This window comes from Dromiciops gliroides, chromosome 4 (genome assembly GCF_019393635.1).
Source record: "Dromiciops gliroides isolate mDroGli1 chromosome 4, mDroGli1.pri, whole genome shotgun sequence".
NCBI lineage: Eukaryota > Metazoa > Chordata > Mammalia > Microbiotheria > Microbiotheriidae > Dromiciops > Dromiciops gliroides.
In genome coordinates this window covers 20133301-20149344 of record NC_057864.1, presented here as the reverse complement: position 1 = coordinate 20149344, position 16044 = coordinate 20133301, and the positions used below count along the sequence as shown (strand labels likewise).

Below are 16044 nucleotides of genomic sequence, written 5' to 3'. Positions count from 1 at the left end.
GGCGGGGCTAAGGCTCAGGGGCGGACCCAGAGGCGAGGGGCGGGGCCTCGTGCCTCCGGCGGAGCGGCGAGCCTGCAGAGGTCGGAGAGTGGTATGGAATGGAAGCCAGGGGTCCGGCCCCCAAGAACAGTGGACAGGATGGTCTCCGATGTCCCCCCACTTCTAAATTTGTGACGCTGTCAATTTTGTGCCGAGCTGTCTTCCTTGAGTGACTTGCCCAGGGTCACACAGCTAGTAAGTGTTAAGTGTCTGAGGCCCGATTTGAACTCAGGTCCTCCTGAATCCAGGGCTGGTGCGTTGGCTTTCTTTTTGCCATTGACTTTATCTTCGATTTGATGAGCATTTAGATTAAATTTCATTTTTTCAACCCCCCCATTTTTATCCCCCCCCCACACCATTGAAAAACAAAAGCCTCTTAACAAAGCTTCGTCATCCGGCAAAGTCCCACGTGATCCATGCTTTACTTTATAGTAAGTTTCATTCCGTGGTCTGAGTGTCACTGCGACTTGCCAAGGCCCAGGGAAGGGAAGGAACAGGATCGAGGCTGGAGGAGATTTCGAGGTGGTGACCGAAGCCCAGAAGGCTTAAGTGACTTTACATCACCGAGTTGGAGGACCATTTAATGGAAAGAGGAAAGAACTAATGGCCAGGAAGCTTCAAGTGAATTAGGATTTCAGGCCATCTAGTCATTTTACAGATGGGGAAACTGAGTCCTAGAGAGGGACAGTGACTTGTCCAAGGTCACAGGGAATAATAATTGCAGCTGAGATTTTGTGTAGTGCCTCAAAGTTTACGTAGGGTTATAAATCTGGAGTTGGAAGGGGCCTCAGAGACCTAATCAAACTCCCATCTTTTGCCAGCGGGGAATCTGAGGTCTAGAGAGTCTTGCCTAGGGTCACAGAACTGACCCCTCTTTAGATCTGAAACCGAAAGGAGACTTACAGATTGTGACAACCTCCTCATTTCACAGATCAGGAACAGAGAGGTTGTTAGTCAATCCATAAACATTTATAATATATGACATTTGGTATTATTATATAACACATAGCATCACAGACTAATAATGCAAACCTATGATCTTAAATGGACTTTACAGACCCTGCAAATGTGACCCTGGGCAATGATGATCATAATGATCCCAACAGTAAAAGTTGGAGTTTACGCAGCACTTTGAAAGTTTTCAAAACACATTACATAGATCAATTAACTCATTTGATCCTCTCAACAACTTGGGAAGGCAGGTGTTATTATTACCCCCATTTTACAAATGAGGAAAGTGAGGCAGATGGAGGTGAAGTGACTTGCCCAAGGTCTCACAGCTAGGGAGTGTCCAAAATTGGATTTGAATAACCTCTCTGAGGCTTAGTTTCCCCCTTTGTAAAATGAGAGGGTTGAACCTCATCTAGTTTTTAAGAACTCTAAAGCTTTGAAAAGGATTGGGGGGGGGGCAGCTAGGTGGTACAGTGGATAAAGCACCAGTCCTGGATTCAGGAAGATCTGAGTTCAAATACAACCTCAGATACTTGACACTTACTAGCTGTGTGACCCTGGGCAAGTCACTTAACCCTCATTGCCCCGCAAAAAAGAAAAAAAAAAAAAGAAAAAGAATAGGATTGGGTGGGATAAGTCTGAGCAGTTAACTTGGCTGAAATTCCAGCTTCGTTGGAGGACCATCTTTAGCAGCTCCTCTTCAACCTATTCCCCCCAAGTCTTACTGAGTAACACTCCAGGACATCATCTGTGCCAGGAGTTGGACAGAATTCACTCATCCCAGTGCACACATGTCAGGTGGGGCTGGGGAAGCTGCTCTGAAGGGGAAGTAAAATCATTCCAAAAGACAAATTTTTGTTTTGTTTTTGGCAGGGCAATGAGGGTTAAGTGACTTGCCCAGGGTCACACAGCTAGTAAGTGTCAAGTGTCTGAGGTCAGATTTGAACTCAAGTCTTCCTGAATCCAGGTCTGGTGCTTTATCCACTGCACCACCTAGCTGCCCCCCCCACCCCCTAAGACAAATTTTATCTGAGGGAATTTTTGCTGAGTAATCTAACTCACAAAAATGCTAAAATAGCTCCGAGGCAGAGAGCCCCCAACCTTTTTCATGTCATGGACCCCTTTGGCAATTTGGAGAAACCTACCAGGGACCTCTTCTCAGGATCTATCATGTTTGTGAATGCATAAAATTGAACACTAGATTATGAATGAAACTAAAGGTTGGTGAAAATGAGGATGTACTTATTTTCCCATCTAAGTTCACGGACCCCCTGAAGTCTATCTGTGAACCCCTAAAGGGAGTGTCTGTGTACCCCACGGGGAGGAAAACCCCTTCTCTCTGGCACTGAGATATTTAATCAAAAATCTGAGACCACTCCCCTGCCTCTGCAATTCAGGGAAAATTCAGTAGATGGCAGGCATAGCTCATCAGAGAACCAGAAGATAACATCCGCCTGGAAACACTGTCAGCAGCTATGGGATAAAGCAGCAAGTGGAGGCTTCAGAGGCAAAGAGGTCTGTTAGCCAGGTCACAGACCTGTATGTATGGGGCATTTCCCTTGTTATTTGCTTTGCTGTTCTCTTCTATTTAAATGCCTTTTGCTTTGATTGATGTATAATCTGGTTTGGTGGGTTAAAAGGAAATTATGGGTGGGGGCTCTTCGACTGTGGCTTTGAGCCACTTGAACCTGGGTGTAGCCTCCAGGAACCCACATCGAGGAAGATCCCACGCTACATTAAGGTGTAGATGTGTCCAAGTCCAAAGGGAGAAAGACTCAAGAAACTTTGAGGGGGGAGAAATCACTTTCAGCTGGGAAGACAGACGTCTGAAATGGGTCTTGAAAGAAAAGAAGGGTTTCAAATATTAGAGAAGGGCTGAAGTGGTCGATGGCATTTGGTTACACTGGCAATAGAATACAGACCAGCGTAGACTAATAAATTAGTGAGGAACAAGAAGGATTAAGTTATTCACTGGACTCGGGTTTGAATCCCAGTTCTGCTGTGCGATTTTCACCTGTCTGTAATGTGTCTTGGCCTCAGTTTCCTCAATTGCCAAAGGGGGGAGGGAGGGTTGGAGCTCCCAATCCCATGATCCTTTGTACTCACATTTCGACAGCCCTTCAAGGTGTACAAAGCCATTTCTTCCCAACAAACCACCTCTCATGGCTCTGCATTTGCTGTTAAAATGAAATCTAAACTCCCTAGTCCAGCATTTATGGTCTCCCATGTACAAAATGAGGGAGTTAGCCTAGCTCTTAGATCTTGTATCTATATAGAGAGCCCTAATGGTCATGTCATTGAATAGAACACTGGATTTGAGCCAGGAAGACCCTGAAGAGTTTGAATCCTGCCTTAGGCACTTCATAATACATCTTTTAAAATGTTATTTCCTTTGATAAAATCGTGTCCATTTCTTATCTTGAGTCATTTCAACAAGGGGCTTAACTGGAAGAAGAGCCAGGAGGCTGGGGGCTTTACCCAGGGCTCCTGGGCTGTCTAAATCTGGGTCTGAGGCTCCATGACTGTCAAGGCGGCGGTGGCAGTGGTGGTGGTGGGGGCAGACTGGCTTTTGCTGCATCGTCCAAGTGCTTATAAAAGGTTTGTTATATTGATTTAAATCAGATGCCTCTCTTATGTGACAAATTTATATTCTTTTTCCTTTTGTAGGGCAGCTCAGAGCTTGGGTAGTTTGGAAATGGCAGCATTTGTAAGTAGTCAGACCAATAGGCTCACAGCTGCTACACCTAAATGCTTTTTAATTTTCAATTTTTTTGTTTTTTGTTTTTTCTCCTTCCAGGTCATTTGCTAGATCCAAAGGATCTTGTATGGTGGAGGGAAACTAAGGCATTTCCCAATCTCCCAGCCATACAGCTCCTATACATTTGTTGTTGTTGTTGCTTTTATGACAGAGTCCTCTGAAATCGTTATTCTGGGTCACAAGATCCACTAAATGGTTAAATGAGAATTATAAGGCTTGGGACAAAGGCACTGATTCTACCTAGAAGGAAGTGAGTTCAAAAGAGACTATGTCTATGGGTTCTAATGACCTGGCTCACTGTTCTGTGTTTCAAAAGAACTTTATCACTGAGAGCTTAGATTCCAAGAGCAGACAGACAGACAGACTTGTATTAACTTTGTCCTATGACTGAGTGTCTGTCCTGTATTTTTTTTTTGTTTTTTTTTTAGTAATAAACATTTTAATTTTATAGTTTTGGGTTCCATTTTTTAAATCCCTCCTTCCCTCCCTCCCCTATCCCCTCCCTGAGGTGGCAAGCAATCAGATACGGGTTATACATGTACGATTATGTAAAACATGACCATATTAGTCATTTTGTACAAGAAAATTTGAATAAAAGGAAAAAAATGAAAGAAAGTGAAACATAGCATACTTCAGTCTGTGTTCCATCAATATCAGTTCCTTCCTTCTTTGGAAGGTGGATAGTGTGCTTCATCAATAGTCCTTTGGGATTGTCTTGGATCCTTGTATTGCTCAGACTAGTGTATGAGTGTCCTTTTTTGTGTGTGTGGAGCAATGAGGGTTAAGTGACTTGCCCAGGGTCACACAGTTAGTAAGTGTCAAGTGTCTGAGGTTGGATTTGAACTCAGGTCCTCCTGAATCCAGGGCCGGTGCTTTATCCACTGCGCCACCTAGCTGCCCTAGTATATGAGTGTTCTAACAGAGCTTCTGGGATCTAAGTGAAAAGAGAAATGGCAGAGCCTATTCTTCTTCTTAGTGAGAAGAAGGAGCATCTCAGCTGAGCACTCCTGCTGAAGCCAAGTAGGGGCCAGTGATGGAAACAGGGCGTGGTTGATTTGGCATCAAGTAGAATCTTAGGATTATAGATTTTAAGTGGAGAGGACCTTAGAAGCCATCTAGCCCAGCCCACTCTTTGTATAGAGGAGGAAACTGAGGGCCAGAGAGGTCAAACCAGGTGTCCAAGGTCACAACCATAGGTAGTAAGTGAAAGGGTTGGGATGTGACCCCAAGGATTCCAAGGGGAGCAGACCTAGCTAGAAAGAGGTCCATTTAGAGCAGTATAATGACATCATTGGAAGACACCAAATGCTGAGTGACGTGGGAATCATGAATGATCTGGACAGAGGTGGTGCCTCTGTGGGTCACCACACATCCCCTGATCAAACATGTGCAACTCCGATGTGTCCATTCTTCCTGCTAATGGCAGGCATGGTGTGTTTCTGAGAGAGTGTGCCCCAGGTTTATGGGGGACCTATTAGCACTTTTCTTATTATGCCATTCCATTAAAAACCCTTCATTTGGACCTAATTATGTCTTCTGGCCAATGTTAAAGAAAACATATGGGGGGTGGGGTGCTCAAAACGTTTGGTTTTGAGTCAGTACAGACCCAAAGTCCACCTTTAACATGGGGTAACTTTTCCTGGTGCCCTGTGTGGGAGGCAGCGATTCCGAGGGCCTTGTTCCCCCAACCCCCCTCTCTCATCTCCTTTAGCTTCTACCTTCCACCTGGGGATGGCTCCATTGGGAGCCTGTTCTTCAGGCTGCTTGGCCTCTTCACAACTCCCCTTTGTGTCTTGTTTTCCCCATTAGAATGTAAATTCCTTGAGAGGAGGGACATCTTGTCTCTGCCATTTTTATCCTCACTACTTAGCACCACACTCTGTAAAGACTAAGAAAACGAGCTACCTGGCCCTGGGTCTTCTTTGTATCAGTGATTTATACATACACGTACATATGTATAGACACATGAACACACAATGTGCATATGTGCATACACACACAAACAGATACACATGTGTATCCACACACATATGTATAGACGAATGAACACATGATGCATATATGTACACACATACACATATAGACACATACATATATGTATATACGGGTACACACATATGTACCCGTATATACACACATGTATAGAAATCTCTCTGTCTCTCTCTCACTGTCTCTGTCTCTCTGTTTCTCTGTCTCTCTGTATCTCTGCATCTCTGTCTCTCTCTCACTGTCTCTGTCTCTCTGTTTCTCTGTCTCTCTGTATCTGCATCTCTGTCTCTCTCTCACTGTCTCTGTCTCTCTGTTTCTCTGTCTCTCTGCATCTCTGTCTCTCTCTCACTGTCTCTGTCTCTGTTTCTCTGTCTCTCTGTATCTCTGCATCTCTGTTTCTCTGTCTCTGTCTCTCTGTCTCTCACTGTCTCTGTCTCTCTGTTTCTCTGTCTCTCTGTATCTCTGCATCTCTGTTTCTCTGTCTCTGTCTCTCTCTCACTGTCTCTGTCTCTCTGTTTCTCTGTCTCTGTATCTCTGCATCTCTGTCTCTCTCTCACTGTCTCTGTCTCTCTGTCTCTCTGTTTCTCTGTCTCTCTGTATCTCTGCATCTCTGTTTCTCTGTCTCTGTCTCTCTGTCTCTCTCTCACTGTCTCTGTCTCTCTGTTTCTCTGTCTCTCAGTATCTCTGCACCTCTGTTTCTCTGTCTCTGTCTCTCTGTCTCTCTGTATCTCTGCATCTCTGTTTCTCTGTCTCTCTGTTTCTCTGTCTCTGTCTCTCTGTATCTCTGCATCTTTGTTTCTCTGTCTCTGTCTCTCTGTATCTCTGCATCTCTGTTTCTCTGTCTCTCTGTTTCTCAGTCTGTCTCTTTGTATCTCTGCATCTCTGTTTCTCTGTCTCTGTCTCTGTCTCTCTGTCTCTCACTGTCTCTGTCTCTCTGTTTCTCTGTCTCTCTGTATCTCTGCATCTCTGTCTCTCTCTCACTGTCTCTGTCTCTCTGTTTCTCTGTCTCTCTGTATCTCTGCATCTCTGTTTCTCTGTCTCTGTCTCTCTGTCTCTCTCACTGTCTCTGTCTCTGTTTCTCTGTCTCTCAGTATCTCTGCACCTCTGTTTCTCTGTCTCTGTCTCTCTGTATCTCTGCATCTCTGTTTCTCTGTCTCTGTCAGTCTCTGTCTCTCTGTATCTCTGCATCTCTGTTTCTCTGTCTCTGTCTCAGTCTCTCTCTCACTGTCTCTGTCTCTCTGTCTCTGTCTCTCTGCATCTCTGTCTCTCTGTCTCTCACTGTCTCTGTCTCTCTGTTTCTCTGTCTCTCTGTATCTCTGCTTCTCTGTCTCTGTCTCAGTCTCTCTGTCTCTGTCTCTCTGTCTCTGTCTCTCTCTCACTGTCTCTGTCTCTGTCTCTGTCTCTCTGTCTCTGCATCTCTGTTTCTCAGTCTCTCTGTCTCTGTCTCTCTGTCTCTCTCACTTTGAGCCTCATAACCAGAGGCAGGGCTTTCCCTCATATTTAGAGGATGGGGCACTTCTCCCTCACAGCATTGCAGAGACTGATTCCCCCATGTGTCCACCTCAGGGTCCTCCACCAGGTCTTGGGAGAGGGACCCAGAGCAGGCCCGGGTGCTGCTTCCTTGCATTCCCTGAACTCTGGCTCTCTCCAAGTCTGGCTGCTGCTTCTCTCACCCAGCCTCCCACGCAGGGCTAGCAGGTGATGGGAGCCTCTCTATTCTCTCCTTTGCCTCTTTCAGACACCCCTTTCTATCACCGTAGCTCAGCATTGGTCTCTCAGGTTCCCTCCTTCCTGTGCAAAGCCTTGTGACTGTCACCTCAGAGCCTCCAGCTCACTCTGCTTCCTCCCTACCCAGGGAGCCTTGATGGGAGCCCCAGTATAAACATCATCACTGCAGAGACAGCCAGCTGTTCAAGCATATAGATAATGTTGGACTTAGATTCAAAAGACCCGAGTCCGATAGATCCTCCCTTAGCAGTGTGACCCTTGGCACATCATTTGACCTCTCTGTCCCTCGATTTTCTCATCAGTAAAATGAGGATAATAAGAGCACATGCCTCATGGAATTGTTGTGAGGATCACCTGCAAAACCCTTAAGGCAGCCTATAAATGGCAACTATCACTATAAGTATAACCATTCCAGTTTGACAGATGAGGAAAATGAGGTTCGGTGATATACAACGACTGTGCCAGAATCACACAATTAGAAGATGAAACAGAGGAAACTTGAACGTAGGTATCTTAAACAGTTTCTGGTGAGTCTAAAGTGGTCTAGGAGGACTAAAATTACTTGGGATTAATCAGGGCATTTTCAACCCCCCTTCTTCCAAAATCTCCCATTAAGAACTTCTAGATGTGAACTCCCAGCATCACAGATTGAAAGGCAAAAGTATTGTGGGATTCCCAAAGCTTAGTCCCGACTGCTAGCAGTTGGGAAAATGCTCCCCAAACCCACAAAGCAAGCCAGATTAAAATTTCTCTTACAAAAATCTAGTACTAATGAGCTCTGAGTTTATTGGAAATCCATCAGTTTCACAAAGGTGGCTTTTCGTTATGATGTTAGTCATGTCCCCAAGTCTAGGAGAGAGGAAAAATGAAGGGGGTGGGGAGGGAGAACTCTGTCTCCTATAACCTGGCTCCATGTGCAAACACACCTACAAAAATATTAGCTCTTTCCAGCCTTGTAAAACTTTTTTTTCTTGCATTCTTGGCTTTTTAATTTTCAAAAGCTACAATTACAATGTAATGAATATTGAGAAAGCCAAATACACATTTGCCAGCCCAGCTTTGGCATGTGTGAAATAGAAGCTACCTTGTGCAAAATAAATGACCTTGAACTCGAGACCTGTGAATTTTCCCACTATGTAAACTGCCAGCAACCAGCCTGTTTAGACTTTCCCTGCAGAAATGAACCTTTCCCCTCCTAGGCCTTGTTTCATCGATTCAGTCCAAGGGGTAATAGAAATTCAATCAGTCCAACTTCCCAGGTGCCCTTTAAAAACAAATCTCAATCGTTGGTGTAGAAAGATTGGTTCATTATTGTTATTATTTTTTTTAAAGAAAACACTTCCCTCCCCCTTTCCTGCAAAAATAGAATTATAGATTCATGGAGTTTAAAAGGAGCTCAGAGGCTATCTAAGTCAAGTCTTCCTGAAAGCATCAACAATCCCTACAATCTCCACAAGGTAAAGGCATCTTTTTATTGTCATTCAGTCTTGTCTGATTCTTCACTACTCCATTTGAGTCATCTTGGCAAAGATACTGGACTGGTTTGCTATTTCCTTCTCCAGCTCATTTTAGAGATGAGGAAACTGAAGCAAAGAGGATTAAGTGACTTAAATAGGGTCTCATAGCTAGGAAGTATCTGAAGCCATATTTGAACTTAGGTCTTTCTGACTTCAGGCCCAGCGCTCTCTGAATTTCTCCACCTAGCCGCCCATAATAAAGGCATCCAGTCTCCACTTAAAGAACATTTTCTGAGAAGGCAACAGATTGCAAAATAATGATAACTCCCATTTTTATAGTATTGCAAAGTTTCCAAAGCACCTTCCTCACAACAACCTTAAAAGGTAGGTAGAATATGGATCAATGCTCTTGTTTTCAGAAGAGAAAGATGAGGCCTGGAGAAATGAAAGAAATTGTCCCTCGTTGCCTAGCTAATAAGGAACAGAGGGTGAGTTGGAATCTTTCCTGATTCAAAGCTCACTGCTCTTTCTTCTTTGGGAAGAGCTATAATTATGAGGGAGTTCTTTCTTAGGTGATGTTGTGGTTTTGTATCCCTAGCACCCAGAATAACAGAGGTGCTTACTAGATATTGGTTGAGTTTTGTTTGTTGAATGGAGTGGTTGGGAGTCAGGCAAGCAGGGATTGAGTTACAGGATTACATTGGTGGTGAAAGGAGAAGAGGTTCTGGAGGCATTGTATAGGTCTAATCCACAAGACTTAGGGAGGGGAAAGAGTACCTGGGTAGCTGGGTGGTGATGCTCCCTGTATAAGTGAGGAAGGTGCTTGAAGTACGACTGCTAGATCTGTACCCCAAAGGGATCAAAGAAAAAGGAAAATGACCTGTCTGTACAAAAATATTTATTGCTGCTCTTTTTGTGGTGGCAAGGAACTGGAATCGAGGGGATGCTCATCAACTGGGGAATGGCTGAACAGATCATGTTATATGGTTGTGAGGAAATACTATTGTGTTGTGGGATGTGAAGAGGGGGTAGTTTCAGAAAAAAAATGACAAGACCTATATGAACTGTTGCAAAGTGAAGTGAGATCTGGGTGATCATTGTGCATGGTAACAGAAATGTTGTCATCATGATCCACTCTGAAAGACTTGGCTACTCTGATCATTCTAAAGGATTCATGATGAAAAATGCTATGCACCGAGAGAGAGAGAGAGAGAGAGAGAGAGAGAGAGAGAGAGAGAGAGAAGAGAGAACATGTGAACTCTGAATGCAAATTGAAGTATAATTTTCTCACGGCTTTTTTTTTGCAATATGGCTAATATGGAAATGGTTTGCATGATTTCGCAGGTATAATTGATATATTGTTTGCTTTTTCAATGGATGGGGGAGGATTGGAGGGAGGAAGAGAATCTAGAACTCAAAATTTTTAAAGTGTTAAAAATAAACAATACAGAGGGGCAGCTAGGTGGCGCAGTGGATAAAGCACCAGCCCTGGATTCAGGAGGACCTGAGTTCAAATCCAGCCTCAGACACTTGACACTAGCTGTGTGACCTTGGGCAAGTCACTTAACCCACATTGCCCAGACACCCCCCCCCCAATAAACAATACATTAAAAAAAAGGCAAAAAACCCGGCCTTGAAGTAAGAACTGTCTTTTGCCCTTTTTTGTAACCCTAGTATTTAGCATACTGCCTGGCCCATAGTAAGTACTTAATAAATGTTTATTCATTTGATTGATACAGATAAGCTGTATTCCCCACCCCACCCCCCTCCACTTTCAGTGGGGAAGGGGCCAGAACACTGGACTTGGGGGTCAGAGATTTAGAGGGACCTTCGAGGCCACCTAATACAAATCTCTCATTTCAGATATCAAATATGAGGCAGATGCTTTACTGACTTGGCATTCTTCTGACACCATCTAGGGAGATCTGCAGGTTAGAGTCTGTTACTAATTTTGATTCAGCAAAGGTACTCTACAGAATAACGGGGGGGGGGAATTTATGAACTTGGATTAAGGGTAGCTCGTCTTTATGTAGTATTTTCTGGTTTACAGAGTGCTTTAGAGATATGATCTTATTGAAACCTTGAAACAACTCCATGCGTTCATCTTCTACTTCTCTAATTTAAACTATTAATTAACATCCCTTTTTCACAGATGGAAGCTGGATGCGACAGGAGATAGATTACTGGGCTTGTATCAGGAGGACTTATCTTCATGAGTTCAGACTCGGCCTCAGACACTAACTTTGTGACCCCGTGTAAGTCACCTGTTTGCCTCAGTTTTCTCATTTGTAAAATGAGCTGGACAAGGAAAGGGCAGACCCCTCCAGTATCTTTGCCAAGAAAACCCCAAAGGAGGTCACGGAGAGTCCAACACGACTGAAAATGATGGAAGGACAACTTCACAGATATGAAAATGGGGTCTTGTCTAAGATCACACAGGCAGTAACTGGTAAAGTTGGGATTCTCAGGACTCCACTGTACCAGGAAGAATCCCATTCCCTCCATTTCCTATCTGTAGTACCTCTCTGAGTCTCAGTTCTCTGTGCATAAGGACTGGACCTCTTTTTATTGATACAGAAAATTTTCAGGTTAGGAAACTCCCTCTACTAACACAAGTCAGCATATCCTCAGCAACTTGTAGTCTCTGGTGAGTTGGGTAAACCACACCACTCACTGCTCCAAGCTACTCTTTCTTATTTGTGAAATGGGGATAATCATAGCACCCACCTCACAGGGTCGTTTGGGGCTCATGTGGATCAACCTTAGAGCGTCATATACCTGGACATTCTTGTTAAACCAGTTTCATCCATTCTTCTGGCTGGAGCAATTTGACTGAATCAAAATGAGCAAGGACAAACTACCCTCCAACTTCCCCTTTGTGGGGTTGGAAGAAACCAAGTCAATAAAGAGCTCTGCTCTTGGTTCATCAGCGTTAAGACTGCAATCCATTTGCGATCCCTCTCTTTAGCTCTCTTTTCTTTCCTTCCTCGTGCCACCCAGATCTCTGGGCTTTTTTTTTTCTTCTGAGAACAGCAAAACATAATTTCAGTATCAATACCGAGAAAGTTGGCACGTTAGCGTCCATGTTAATTAGGTGATATTTACAAAGTTCTTTGGAGCCCAGAAGTTAGAGCTCTCCTTAAAGCTCGTTATTATTACATGATGGCTCATAACTGCCAGTAAACTTGTTATTATTTTCGATACTAAATAGTTCACATTCGAAAAATTTTAAAAAGCTAATTTGGGGGGAAGGGGAGGACAGGGAATTCATCTGTATAGAGGAGAGGTAATAGAGAAAGCTATAGATTTATGCAGTTGTGCTTGGCAGGGTGTTTGAAATGGCTTTGATATTTCCAGAAAGGGTAAGATGTGATGTGGTGTGGTATGGTGTGGTGTGTGTGTCTGTGTGTGTGTGTTTGTGTGTGTGTATGTGTGTGTGTATATTTCTCTTCCCTGAAACCAGAAGGCACCCCTTTCCAGAAAGTTGCCTTCAATATGTTAAAGTAGATTCTGCCAACAATCTTATCTTAATGATGATAATGATCAGCATTTCTGATTTGCAAAACATTTTACCCGAGTTCTCTCTTTTGAACCTCACTGCAGTCCACTCTTTATTATTATTGGCTCCATTTCATAGATTAGAAAAATGAGACTTAACAAGGTAATTAACTTGTCTATGGTTGCACAGATGTTAATTGTTCCAAGCAGGATTTGAATGCAGATCCCTCAGCCTTCTTGCAATACCTTGTTTTTATGGAATCATAAAAGGCTTCTGATGTAAAATTTTCCAATCCATTGAAGTTTGACCCTTTAAGCACCCACACTTTTAAATTTTAACTATATTGGGAAGGGACAGTTTTCTAACCTTTTTATACTTCTCTTTCCTTTTTAGGTAAAGTCATCCTTTGACCCTTTCTTCATGATTTGGGATCACCCTCATGCATGTGATGAAGTGTTCTCTGGGATGAATCTAATATTTAGAGCTAGAAGGTACCTTGACATAGCCTGACTCCTTCATTTTAGGAAGCTGAGATTCAGAAAGGCTAGGTGATTTTTTTTCTAGGTCACACAGCTAGTAAATGGAGATAATAATAGCATCTATCACAACAGGTGATGTGAGGACCAAATGAAATCATTTAAGTAAAGAGCTCTACAAACTTTAAAATGCTACCTAAAGCTTATCACCACCACGACCACAGTCAACATCATCGTCATCCCCCTCAAAGCCCTGCTCTTCATCCATTATGCCAGCCAGCATGATGGACATCCATTAGGATCTTTGTGTGTCCACAATAGACCCACAGTGGTAGCTGTGAGAGCCTAGCAGAGACTCTAAAAGACCAACAAATTTGGGTTTTGGCATTCCTAGCGATAGCATTAACATAGCAGCCAGTAGACTGTAACTATTCATGTGAATCTCTTTTTTAAATTAAATTTCATTTTTTCCAATTACCAATCATTTCTTTTTCTCTCTTCCACTCCTATCCTTTCCACCACTAGGACAAGAAAAACAAAACCCCTGTGATGAAAAGGATGTTCAAGCAAAACAAGTCCCCACATTAGCCAAGTCCCAGAACTAGGTTCTCACTTTGTGTGCTAGTCTATTATCTTTCTGTCAGGAGGGAGAGAGCATTCTTCATCAATCTTCTGGACTTCTGATCATTATATTGATCAGAGTTCTTAAATTTTAAAAATTCTTCATTTTTGTAATGTTTTTTGGTATTAGTTGTTTTCCCGGTTCTGTTCAATTCACTTTGCATCAATCAGTTCATACAAGACTTCCTAAGTCTCTCTGAAACCATTTCCTTCATAATTTTATTCAGTACCAAAATGCCATAATTTGTTAAGCCATCCCCAATTGATGGCCATCCCTATAGGTTCTAGCCCTTTGCCACCACAAAAAAAGAGCTGCTAGAAATCTCTTTATACTTAGAGGACCTTTTCTTCTTTCTTTGATCTCCCTGGGGGGCATACTCTTATAAATCTGAGAAAGGGATGAGTCAGCATAGGGTCACAGGCTGGTCCTACTTGAAATTGTTGTGATGATCAGCTTGACAAGAAGGACTGAAGTGAGTTGCTCTGTTTCATCTTCTGGTACCACAAGAAGGTGAGATACATCAGGGCAAATCAAGAGAACCAAGACCCTACCTACTCTAAATGCTTCGGTGAAGATGGAGATGACCACTTAAAACTGCTAACCCGTAAGAATGCATAAAATATATTAAAGATACAAATGCTTTAATTGTGTGCCTGTACTATGTTATGACAAATCTGAAAACAGATCTGAACAATTAACAATCAAGCAACATTTAGTAAGCATCTACTATGCACCAGGCATTATGCTAAGGAATGTGATATAGGCAAGGACTTTATATTGCCTTATCATATATTGCCTTTTGTCAATGATATACTCCATTTCAACTTGCACAACAATGTTACAATCAATTTTGTACAATTATATGGAATAATTTCATTCTTTTTTTGGGGGGGGTACAGAGCAATGAGGGTTAAGTGATTTACCTAGGGTCAAGTGTCTGAGGTTGGATTTGAACTTAGGTCCTCCTGAATCCAGGGCCAGTGCTTTATCCATTAAGCCACCTAACTGCCCAAATAATTTCATTCTTAAACTTACATTAGATGAAATTAGAGCAGAAATTTAGTGGCTACTTATATTTGAAGAGGGAAAAGCCAAAGAATCTGATGACATGCGTGCAAATTCCAGAAGTGCTACCTAATAATAAAGTAAACAGATGGGAAGAATCAAGCCTCATTAGAATTTCAAAGAGTTATGGGCACACTCGGAATAGAATTTTAAAAAGCCCTTGAGTTTAATGGCTCAAATTCAACTCGTTGGCTAACTATATTAAAATGGAGTAAGTTGGAAAAGCTGGTGTCTGTTATAGCCATTGTGAATAAATGCATTTTGCTACAATATTTTCCAGAGTGTAAAAACATTCCAGAATCTATAGATGGTGTGTGGTGATCATTGCCATGGGAAGGATCATCAGGGAAAGGTGAAACTATTTAGAGATATTCCTAAGAACAAGCATCAAATTGTCATGACAGACCAGCTTGAGAAGACAGTTGAGGGCCCGGAGAAAGATGTTGAAAGACTCTATCACCATCTAGCTTGAACACAGAGTGGAAAGCTAATTCCATGTCATATATTTAAAAGCAATGACAGCAACCAAAATAACTATGTAGAATGAAACCTGGAAAATAGAAGTATAACACAAATTCTTGATCTGCTTTACCAACAATTGAAAATGAAGCCAAAGAACTAAATGTATGCAATGAGTCAAAAAGCTACAAGGAACAAAATAAACAATCTGACATCCATCCAAAGCTGCATCATAGAAGCCTGAGAAATAAAGAAATTAGAAGGGAAAGTTCCTTAAGGTGGAAGATAGAGAATTTTGGGGGGAATCTATATGGTCAAAAGAAGTCCAACACAGTAAACTCATAATTAACACCAAGCATAGAACAGAAAGCTTATGTAGCATTAATATTGTGGATAAGAGAATGGTTACATCAAGGGAGGTGACTGAAACTCTAGCTTGTCTGTGAAACTAGAAAGTTGCAGGTGAAGATAAAAGCCATAATTATCGGCCTAAATGCCTTATAGCAAGGTAAGTATTGCCAACACGGCTCTTTACGAGATTCCTCTCTGATGCAATCTTGATCCTATCTTTATTTTTTATTTTTTTTTAAGTGAGGCAATTGGTGTTAAGTGACTTGGCCAGGGTCACACAGCTAGTAAGGGTCAAGTGTCTGAGGCCAGATTTGAACTCAGGTCATTCTGATTCCAGGATCAGTGCTCTATCCACTGTGCCACCTAGCTACCCCACATCTTTATTTTAAATTAAATTTTCATATTTTCAATTAATAATAATTTTTTCTCCCTCCCAGCTTTCCCCATTTTCTACTGGGGAAGAGGAGAGGGGAAAAACAAAATCCTTGTCACAAATATGTGTAGTCAAGCAAAACAAATTCCTGTATTTGCCATGTCCAAAAATGTGTGTTTCATTCTGCGTATTGAGTTATCGCCTCTCTGTCAGGAGGCGGGCAGCATACTTCATTGTTGATCTTTTTGAATAATGGTTTGTAGCTTTATTTTAAAAT

General features: G+C 42.4%; 1 long non-coding RNA gene across 1 annotated transcript; it reads left to right on the top strand.

Moving 5' to 3' along the window:
- The first annotated feature begins 49 nt into the window (after positions 1 to 49).
- Positions 50 to 14118, top strand: LOC122726434. The gene is made up of 4 exons (XR_006352794.1): positions 50 to 234; positions 11075 to 11177; positions 12815 to 12912; positions 13423 to 14118. It is a non-coding gene; the product is annotated as an uncharacterized LOC122726434 (long non-coding RNA).
- The last annotated feature ends 1926 nt before the right edge of the window (positions 14119 to 16044 follow it).